Source organism: Triticum urartu, chromosome 3A (genome assembly GCF_056163025.1).
Source record: "Triticum urartu cultivar PI428250 chromosome 3A, HENAU_Tu73, whole genome shotgun sequence".
NCBI lineage: Eukaryota > Viridiplantae > Streptophyta > Magnoliopsida > Poales > Poaceae > Triticum > Triticum urartu.
Window position 1 is genome coordinate 223,421,112 of NC_141875.1, and position 11,610 is coordinate 223,432,721.

Below are 11,610 nucleotides of genomic sequence, written 5' to 3' on the forward strand. Positions count from 1 at the left end.
TACGGGTTGGCACACGTTTTCGTCGTGATTCTCCGGTAGGAACTTTGGGGCACTCTTTGAGGTTCTATGTGTTGGTTGAATAGATGAATCTGAGATTGTGTGATGCATATCATATAATCATACCCACGGATACTTGAGGTGACATTGGAGTATCTAGGTGACATTAGGGTTTTGGTTGATTTGTGTCTTAAGGTGTTATTCTAGTACGAACTCTAGGGCTGTTTGTGACAATTATAGGAATAGCCCAACGGATTGATTGGAAAGAATAACTTTGAGGTGGTTTCGTACCCTACCATAATCTCTTCGTTCGTTCTCCGCTATTAGTGACTTTGGAGTGACTCTTTGTTGCATGTTGAGGGATAGTTATGTGATCCAATTATGTTAATATTGTTGAGGGAACTTACACTAGCGAAAGTATGAACCCTAGGCCTTGTTTACTATCATTGCAATTCCGTTCACACTCACTTTTACCATTAGTTACCTTGCTGTTTTTATAATTTCAGATTAGAAATACCTTTATCTACTATCCATATACCACTTGTATCACCATCTCTTCGCCGAACTAGTGCACCTATACAATTTACCATTGTATTGGGTGTGTTGGGACACAAAAGACTCTTTGTTATTTGATTGCAGGGTTGCTTGAGAGAGACCATCTTCATCCTATGCCTCCTACGGATTGATAAACCTTAGGTCATCCACTTGAGGGAAATTTGCTACTGTCCTACAAACCTCTGCACTTGGAGGCCCAACAACGTCTACAAGAAGAAGGTTCTGTAGTAGACATCAGGAGCCTACTCCATTCTGCCGCAGGCGCCGGCACTGATCAACAAACCATTCATTTTTGCGAAATAAATGTAGGGCAAACCTCATTTCCTTCAGCACCCTTGCTCTGAGAACAAAGAACCTGGCGAATATAATCTCCAGTAAGGTCCCTCGGTAGGAGTTCAAAGTAATTTCTGAGAGATGCAGATCTAGGCATTCGATGTGATTGTTATATTGTATCACATTATCCACCACTAGGCCTAATCTTATCTGCAAAATAAGAAAATGTGTTAGTGCCTACATGCAGTTTTGAACATTACTACAAGCCCATTTGGTTTGTAGGATTTGTAAAATGCACTAACATGCCATCATCGATCGCACATGATTAACATGGGCATTTTATTGCATTCTAGGAAAATGTAGCCTTCTTCACAAGAGGTTGGAGTGGATGAAAAGTTCCCTAAGAAAACTAGTACTGATGAATCCAAAGGAGAAATGCTTATTGATTGTAACCATATGGATCAAGCAACCAATATGGGGGGGCATGTATGTACTGAAATCCTCCAAAAGAACCTTCGGAGATCGTAGTACATTGTCATTCTAAACTTGGAAGAAGGTGTCACAAATTGAACTCCCTTATGGTAAACATTTAATAGGAAAGGAACATCAGCTTGATATATAGCTTCTCCAGGCATATAAAGCATCTCAGGAAACTGACAACTTTCTCCAGGTTGGGGCCGATAGATTCTAGTGCCAAGACCTTCACTGTGCGCAGTTTCGGGGTCAAGCTTGTCGGAATCATTTTCTGAATGACAGACGAACAAACATCTTCAAAATAGAAATAATGTTAATTTGTAGAAGGAGAGGTAGAAGGCGGCTGTTGTACCTGAACGGGTGTGGATCCAATAACAAGTTCGGAGTATTTGTCAGACGAGTAGCCCACCACTATCAATTTCGGTGCAGAAATGGCATTGATTCTTGTTGGACCTTCTTGATCAACTACAAGTAATCTCTAAAGTGCAGGTGTGTCCTCAATGATCATACCGTGGTACACTTCTTGTGATGTCTTCCTGCCGCACCTACAACACACATAAATAGTCCGGAGAGTCATGGAGGTGATGTGGAAGGTACTCAACCCATTGATCACCTGAAAACGGAGGTACTCGAGTGCAGTACAGCCATGGAGCAGGCGCTCCATGTCACCATTTGAGAGGCAGACGACGACGAGCTCGAGGTGCTTCAGTCGTGGTAGAATAAGAGCGGGCGCGTTATTAAGGGGGGATGCCAGTTCCTGAACTTGGCGGCGCGTAGCATGGGCGCGAGGCGAAGTGCGGACGTTGGCAGCGACCGCATATGCCCATCATGAAAAGTGATCTCCTCGAGTTGATCTAGGGTGGGGGACCGGAACCAGTTGTCAAGCTTGGCTCGGTCCTTGCCGTTGGAACGGAACTTGCCCATTCTAAGGCCTTTGGTTGGGCCAAGGTGATTGCCGAGGATCTTACAGAACGCATCCAAACTTTTGCGATAGCCATGGCAGAGCTCGTGGGTGTCGATGAGGTTGAGAGGGCTGTACTTCCATAGGGGACGCCACCGCCAGGAAAGGACGGTTGTATGCGCCCCATATTTGATTGGGAGGAGGGAGATGATGACTCTCAACATATCATCGGGGAGGCTGCTGATGAAGTCTAGGTCTGCTGGAGTCGCTTGCGGTTCTAGCTCGCCCTGCCTCCGCTTGCTGGCAGCCCCGTTCTCCACCTCCGGAGTCTCCTTGTCAGCGGCACTTTTTGATAGAAATGAGAGTACAAGGAATATTTAGTTAAAACAGGGCAATAGAAAAGTGTATTGGAAACTAGAAGTTATTAGGTAGGAATATAGTAAGAAAAGTGAATAATAATTGGTTGCTTAAATACTACACAATTCATTTGACATTGCTGGGTAACTCAACATGCAGATAGTTGAAAAGAAAACTTACTTCGAACAAAGTCTGGACGGATAATTTTGTCAGGGAAGTTAGCATATATCTCATGACCAGGCCCTTTTATGTGTAGTGCAATTTTAGTGCCAGCTTTCAGTACATAAAACTGAGAAATTTCTTTCCAAAATCCAGTGCCAAAATAGGAGTCAGCACGTTCATCAAGTCTTACAGTAGCAACGATTGTAAATCCATGGTTTGTGTGCAGTATGACATCCGTGCAGCCCAGATCTATGTAAAGGGAAAAATTGTGCACTACATAATTTGTTGCATAGCAAGGGATGTGCTGCAGAAAATGGTAGGATTGTTAAAGAAAATATGGTAACATGCAAATATGGGCCCAAATTGAAAGAACTGTACATCAATTGAAACCAAAGGACAAAAATCTATAATTAAACAGATAGGGTAAACTTGATGTCATGAAAATATGAGAATAATCGAAAGAACAATACATCATTAATTTGCCTAATATAGAAAGAAGAGGGGGGAAATCCCCTTTGACGTATATTGTGCATGTGGCACCTTTTATCCAAATGTAGCAATATTTAGAATATGTTCAGGAAAGTAGGCCATGCCAACCGATTTAGGGTGAGATTGAACATACCGTGCACGTCCTCAAGTTATCTGGTACGGTGAGATGGAATCTCTGGCGGAGGTTGCAAAGTCTTGAAGTGTCAGTGCACTATACATTCTATGAATGAAAGAAAACCCTCAAATCAGCTCAAATAAAAATGAATTCACGGTGATTTCCGCTGCGTGATTACAGGAGGCAGATGAACTGGGATAAGAGATGAGATAATATCTTACTAAATTAGTTACCTTGTCGTCCATGAGAAAGAACCCTCTGTACGGCAGATTCCCCAACTGAGCGGAGCTGGATCGACCGCGAGCAGCGTCGAGAAAGTCGATGGCGATAGGCGGCGGCAAGCAGAAGTGGCGAAATGCAGTGGGCTTTGCCGGCAGCCTGGCTGCGGCGGCAGGCGTCGAGCTAAGTGTTTACCTCCGCGATAGGCGGTGCCATGGCATAGACATGGAGGAGCTTGTGCCGATCTGAATGGGGAACGTACCGGAGGGGGTGGCGGGCGGTGTCGGTGTCAAAACCGGCGGATCTTGTGTAGGGGGTCCCAAACTGTGTGTCTAAGGTCGATGGTAACAAGAGACAGGGGACACAATGTTTTACCCAGATTCGGGCCCTTTCTATGGAGGTAATACCCTATGTCCTGCTTGATTGATCTGGATGAATATGAGTATTACAAGAGTTGATCTACAACGAGATCATAATGGCTAACCCTAGAGGCCTAGCTTGTATGGTTATGATAATGTCTGCCCTCCGGACTAAGTCCTTCGGTTTATATAGACACCGGGAGGATCTAGGGTTACACAAGGTTAGTTACAAAGAAAGGAATCTACATATTTGGTCGCCAAGCTTGCCTTCCACGCCAAGGAGAGTCCCATCCGGACATAGCTGCAGTCTTTGGTCTTCGTATCTTCATAGCCCATCAGTCCGGCCCATGGTTAATAGTCCGGACGCCCGAGGACCCCTTAGCCCTGGACTCCCTCAGTAGCCCCTGAACCTGGCTTCAATGAAAACGTATCGGGCACGTAGATCTGTCTTCGGCATTGCAAGGCGGGTTCCTTCCTCCTAATTCCAAGATAGTCTTTGGACGTATTTGAACATGTCCGGACCTATAACACCAAACACAACCGTGGAGAGAATATAATATTCCACGAGTCCAATCTGATGACAACTTTTATAACGTGACGTCACGCTCGCCCGTTTTTTCGAACCGTTTCTTGTCCCGTCATTCCACATTTTGAGGCGCGGTTGCTATTTGCACGCTCTGTCGAAACAGAGATTGTGTCCCCTTATTGCAGGATTGTCATTAACACAAGCGTGGGTAACCCAACTGTTCTATTGGAAAGATCCCTTAGGAATAGGCAAGCTTTCAGGCTCAAGAGGAGGTGTCTAATTCCTGCTGCCTTTATAAAGGAACCAAGGGTCGTCCTTTTTGACGCCAAACTTCTCCTCAGCCTCTCCAACCTCGAGTTCTAGAACCCAAGGTTTCGACTTCGTTGCTCCGAGCTTCCCCATTATGTCCGGACCCAGCCCCCAAGGCCGATGGGTGGCTTCCCCTGTTACAGAGGAGGACATTGTGAAGCTTCGAGCAGCCAGATACCTGACCGCGGAAATCCACCACAGGCTTCCTACTCAAGGGCAGGTTATCCCGACCCCAGATCTGGCGAGAGGGTCATATTCATCTCACACTTCCTTCGAGGACTAGGGCTCGCTCTTGATCCCTTCGTCCGGGGGCTAATGTTCTATTATGGACTAGATTTTCACGATCTAGCCCCAGAGTCTTTCCTCCATGTCTCGGTGTTCATCATTACGTGCGAGGCCTTCCTCTGAATCCCCCCACACTTCGGCTTATGGCTCAAGACCTTCAATGTGAAACCAAAGGTAGTTGACGAGGAATAGGTGGAGTGCGGCGGTGCTGTAGTCAGCCAGCTCACCAAAACTCCTTGGCCAAAAGGCTCTTTTACCGAAACTTCCAATCAATGGCAGCGAGAGTAGTTTTATGTTACGGAGCTCCGCAGCACCAAGTGGGTAGCTACACCCACGTTTCGCCCTGGCCCACCATTACAACTTGCATCATGGGCCAACAAGGGGCTGGATTGGGGATCAGTTGATGAAGTGCGGACTCTACAAAGCCGCATCTAAACCCTCCTCGAGAGGGACATCGATCTTGTCAGCGTGATTCAAGTAAAGCTGATTCGCCGAATCCTACCATGCTAGCGTAGGCCTCTACGTATGTGGGAGTTCAATTCAGAAGTACCACGAACCCTCCAACACTTCTTTGGCATTACGCACAAAGGGAGTGGAAGTTGTTTTTCAGAAAACGAAAACATTGGTCGGACACTAATGAGGACACAGGCCTCGACTGCAACCGTCCGGATAACCTGGTAAGCACTTGACTTCCGAACACCCTTTTTTTCTTTTAAGTATGCCGTAATACATTACTGAGCAAACTATCTCCTTCCAGGGCTGGATAAAGAAAGCGAAGCTGATTAGGTGTCTGGCCCCCTTCCTGAAGGTTCAGCAGATCCTGTATTGACATGGATGCTAGCCCCGGCACTGTACCATATTCCTGTGAAGGAGGGCAAGGCAGAGAGGACCAAAGATGGCCCCCATCCCGAAGGTGTGTCAGACATTGTGTCCGGAGGAATCAAGATTCCATCGTCCGAAGACAAAAATGAAGGGGAAGTCAACGTCTCTTCCTCCCATGTGAAGAAAAGGGCCGCCTCCGAAGATTGGGAGGAAAAGGCTCCTAAGCGAGGCAAGATGCCTTCGTCGGGTGGCTCGGGCTTGGAGAACAACATCATCACGCAGTCCCCTGACGAGGACAAGCCTCAGGCCAAATCGTAAGTGAACAAGGGTGTTTTAAACATGTCCCGTCCCTTTCTTGTAACATCTAGAATATATGTTTTTTTTGCAGTTTGGCACGCAGCCTTCTTCAACAACCCTCTTCCTCGAGGGATCTTCTCCCGGAGATGATGGAAAGCGAGACGCCTCCACCAATCTCCTCGCCCAATAGGACGGAAGACTTTGAGGTGTCACCGCGAAGGGTCTCTCCTGATCAACAAGTGGTGCAAGGGATGATGAAGACACAACCCGAAGGTGATACTTTGGTGGCCCAGGGTCCGGGGACCAACAATAAAGACCCCGAACATTTCGGTCTACAGCCGGATATGAATAAACAGATCCCTTCAAAGGGAGGCCGTACTCCTACAGCAGCCTCTGAAGACCCAGAGGCGCCGGATATATTGACGAACATGCTGTGACAGGCGTCTGTCTCAGAGGAACATCGTACCTTGATGGACACAGTGGTCGAAAAGGTCCTGTCCGTGAAAAGCGGATTGAATGAGGCCTTCGTGGGTCTGCTAAGAGGCTTCGAGGTTTGTACCGTAATATGTTCGATTGTGTTTTATTCAAGAATACATATGTGTATAGATAGTATCCACGGAGACTCTGATTGCCTTCCCGAGGGAGGCGATCAGAGGATCAAAAGATATGCCCAGGGAGTAATATGATTAATTGGAACACAGGTTGTGACCTCCCCGGAAATTGTCCGGACTGTAGAGATTGCGGATTTTCAACACAAGATTGATGAGGCAGATACTGATATCGAGCTTATCAACAGGCGTCTTGACGAGTCGCAAGGTACGTGTTCGGAGCAATCCTTACATATACGTGTTTCTAATATAAGCATGATGCTGAAAGTTGCATACTGGAATATGCATGGCTGTAGATGGTGCCATGATGTCTACTATACAACCTTCTTCTTGTAGACATTGTTGGGCCTCCAAGTGCAGAGGTTTGTAGGACAGTAGCAAATTTCCCTCAAGTGGATGACCTAAGGTTTATCAATCCGTAGGAGGCGTAGGATGAAGATGGTCTCTCTCAAGCAACCCTGCAACCAAATAACAAAGAGTCTCTTGTGTCCCCAACACACCCAATACAATGGTAAATTGTATAGGTGCACTAGTTCGGAAAAGAGATGGTGAAACAAGTGGTATATGGATAGTAGATAAAGGTATTTGTAATCTGAAATTATAAAAACAGCAAGGTAACTAATGGTAAAAGTGAGTGCGAACGATATTGCAATGATAGTAAACAAGGCCTAGGGTACATACTTTCGCTAGTGTAAGTTCCCTCAACAATATTAACATAATTGGATCACATAACTATCCCTCAACATGCAACAAAGAGTCACTCCAAAGTCACTAATAGCGGAGAATGAACGAAGGGATTATGGTAGGGTACAAAACCACCTCAAAGTTATTCTTTCCAATCAATCCGTTGGGCTATTCCTATAATTGTCACAAACAGCCCTAGAGTTCGTACTAGAATAACACCTTAAGACACAAATCAATCAAAACCCTAATGTCACCTAGATACTCCAATGTCACCTCAAGTATCCGTGGGTATGATTATATGATATGCATCACACAATCTCAGATTCATCTATTCAACCAACACAAAGGACCTCAAAGAGTGCCCCAAAGTTCTACCGGAGAATCACGACGAAAACGTGTGCCAACCCCTATGCATAGGTTCCCAATGTCACGAAACCCGCAAGTTGGTCACCAAGACATACATCAAGTGGCACATGGTATCCCATTGTCACCACAGATATCCACGGCAAGACATACATCAAGTGTTCTCAAGTCTTTAAAGACTCGATCCGATAAGATTACTTCAAAGGCGAAACTCAATTCATTACAAAAGAGAAGAGGGGGAGGAGAAACATAAGATCCAACTATAATAGCAAAGCTCGCGAAACATCAAGATCGTGCCAAATCAAGAACACGACAGAGAGAGAGAGAGAGAGATCAAACACATAGCTACTGGTACATTCCCTCAGCCCCGAGGGAGAACTACTCCCTCCTCGTCATGGAGAGCACCGGGATGATGAAGATAGCCACCGGAGAGGGATTCCCCCTCCGGAAGGGTGCCGGAACGGGTCTCGATTGGCTTTCGGTGGCTACGGAGGCTTCTGGCGGCGGAACTCCCGATCTATTGTGTGTTCTAGAAGTTTTAGGGTATATGGAGTTATATAGGCAGAAGAAGCACGTCAGGGAGCCACGAGGCCCCACGAGGAAGGGGGGCGCACCCTAGGGGGGCACCCCCACCCTCGTTGGAAGCTCCTGTATCTTCTGACGTGGGGTCCAAGTCCATCAGGTGTGTTTCCTTCCAAAAATAACTTCTCCAGTTGATTTCGTTCCGTTTCGACTCCGTCTGATATTCCTTTTCTTCAAAACACTGAAATAGGCATAAAACAGCAAATCTGGGCTGGGCCTCCGGTTAATAGGTTAGTCCCAAAAGTAATATAAACGTGGAAAATAAAGCCCAATATTGCCCAAAATAGTAGATAATATAACATGGAGCAATAAAAAATTATAGATACGTTGGAGACGTGTAACACCCTCGATGCGACTATATCTCCCACGTGTCGAGGCACGACTTAGAGGCATAATCGCATTAAAGGCATATGTCGCAAGTTAGGCAATCTTCACAACATCCCATGTAATATAAATCATAAAGGGGAGATAACATAGTTGGCTTACAGTCGCCACGTCAATCAAGTACATAAATAACATTACATCAACCAAACACTCATGGCCCGACTACGGCGCCAAAATAAAAGAGAACCCAACATGCGACACGGTCCCAATCACCCCAACTGGGCACCACTACTGATCCTCAGGAAAGGAAACATAGTAACGTTGAGAGTCCTCGTCGAACTCCCACTTGAGCTCAAGCGCGTCTCCTGGAGCGGAATCATCAGGCCCTGCATCTGGTGTAATAGTAATCTGTGAGCCACAGGGACTCAGCAATCTCGCACCCTCGCGATCAAGACTATTTAAGCTTAAAGGTAAGGCAAGGTAAATATATGTGGAGCTGCAGCAAGCGACTAGCAAGTATGGTGGCTATCCTGTTCGCAAAAGAGAGCGAGAAGAGGAGGCAAAGTGCGAGCGAGAAACTAGGGAACAACCTGCGCAAACATAACTCCAACACCGTGTCCACTTCCCGGACTCCGCCGAGAATAGGCCATCACGGTAACACACTCAGTTGATTCATTTTAATTAAATTAAGATTCAAGTTATCTACAACCGGACATTAACAAATTCCCATCTGCCCATAACTGCGGGCACGGCTTTCGAAAGTTCAAATCCCTGCAGGGGAGTCCCAACTTAGCCCATGACAAGCTCCCATGGTAAACGAAGGAATAGACCTCCTCCCAAGACGTTCCGATCAGACTCGGTATCTCGGTTCTTCAAGACACTTCGACAGGTTAAAACAGGACCAGCAACACCGCCCGAATGTGCCGACAAATCCCGATAGGAGCTGCACATATCTCTTTCTCAGGGCACACTCAGATTGTCTAAACTTCCGGTAGGCCAGCCCAGAGTTACCCCTGGTAGCCACCAGCGGCTGATAGTTTGGACCAACACTCAGAGGAGCACTTGCCCGATGGGGTTTAAAATAAGATGACCCTTGAGTCTGCAGAACCCAAGGGAAAGAAAAGGCTAGGTGGCAAATGGTAAAACCAAGGTTGGGCATTGCTGGAAAAGCTTTAATCAAGGCGAACTATCAAGGGGTTCCCATTATAACCCAACCGCGTAAGGAACGCAAAATCCGGGAACATAACACCGATATGACGGAAACTAGGGCGGCAAGAGTGGAACAAAACACTAGGCGAGAGGCCGAGCCTTCCACCCTTTACCAAGTATATAGATGCATTAAGATAACAAGATAATATGATGATATCCCAACAAGTAAATAAATGTTCCAACAAGGAACGGCCTCCAATCTTCACCTGCAGCTAGCAATGCTATAAGAGGGGCTGAGCAAAGCGGTAACATAGCCAATCAACGGTTTGCTAGGACATGGTGGGTTAGAGGTTTGACATGGCAATTTGGGAGGCTTGAAAGCAAGTGGTAGACATCGTAGCATTGGCATAGCAAAAGAGCGAGCAAACTAGCATAGCAAAGATAGTAGTGATTTCGAGGGTATGATCATCTTGCCTGCACAGTTGTCAGAGTTGACTGGATCCTCGAAAGCAAACTCAACGGGCTCCTGGTTAGCGAACTTGTCTCCCGGCTCTACCCAAACAAGACAAACAAGCAACAAGGACACAATCAACCACGTGCAAGGATCAAGCAATATGATGCAATGATGATATGCTATGCGGGATGCGATGCGGGATGCAAAATGCAAGATATGATAGGAAATGCAAGAACCTGGCCTCAACATGGAAATCCAAGTGTTCCACTTGAAATATGAGATGAAATCTCTTGAAAACGATATAAAGAACGCCGGAAACGGAGTTACGGTTTGGAAATGGCAAGCGATTCAAATATGGCCACGTTCTGCGATTTACAGCAAGTGGCCATCTAAATGCAATGAAATGAACATGCTACAGCACCCAAACATGAAAACAAAATACATGTCAGGGATGCATACAAGATGCTTAACAAAAGTCTAGCACTGAGCTACGGCCAATTCATCCACTAACAGGTTCAAACAAGCATGGCAAAAATGCATATGGCAAACAGTTCTCAGACTTAGTGAAATTAACACTTGTCTGGAATTCCAGATCAGCTAGCACTCTTTGGAGCAACAGAACTACATGCTACAGGAACTGAACACGGCAAAGTAAAACATGGCATGGAGCTACTCAAAGAGCTTAACAAAAGTCCCTTAGTGACCTTTAGCCAAAAGGGATCAGAAAATACAATTGCAAGCATGTGAACATAGCAAAAACATAATCAGTTTTCAGACTTGGTGAAAATTGGCACATGCTGAAACATAACTCAAGTAGGCATGTTTACGAGCTCGATGCACTCACTACAGAGCAAGTCATGATAAGCTAAGCATACACCTATCAAGAACACACAAAATTCAAGCTAGACATGTCAAGAACAATAGCATGGCATGCACGGATCAACTACAACATCATCGTCAAAATTGCAAACAAGTTGACAATCTGCCCAGATTCACAAAGTAGCAAAAGTAGAGCTTGATTGACTCAAACTAGGGTGCTCCATAATTGCAAACAAAGACATGGATGGATAGAGCACTACAATATTAACAAAACAACCTTACTGATCATCCTCAAAAGAGGCATGGATCTCTAGGAAACAACATGAACAAAAGGCATCATGAGATAAACAGCTCAAGGACTTAGTGGAAATGCCAAGTCCCTGAAATCAGAATTACTAAGTGCCCCACTTTGCAAGCTTGCACAAGACACCACACACATCACAAAAATACATGGGTTGCACCTCTGGAAAGATGACAAAACCCTTAA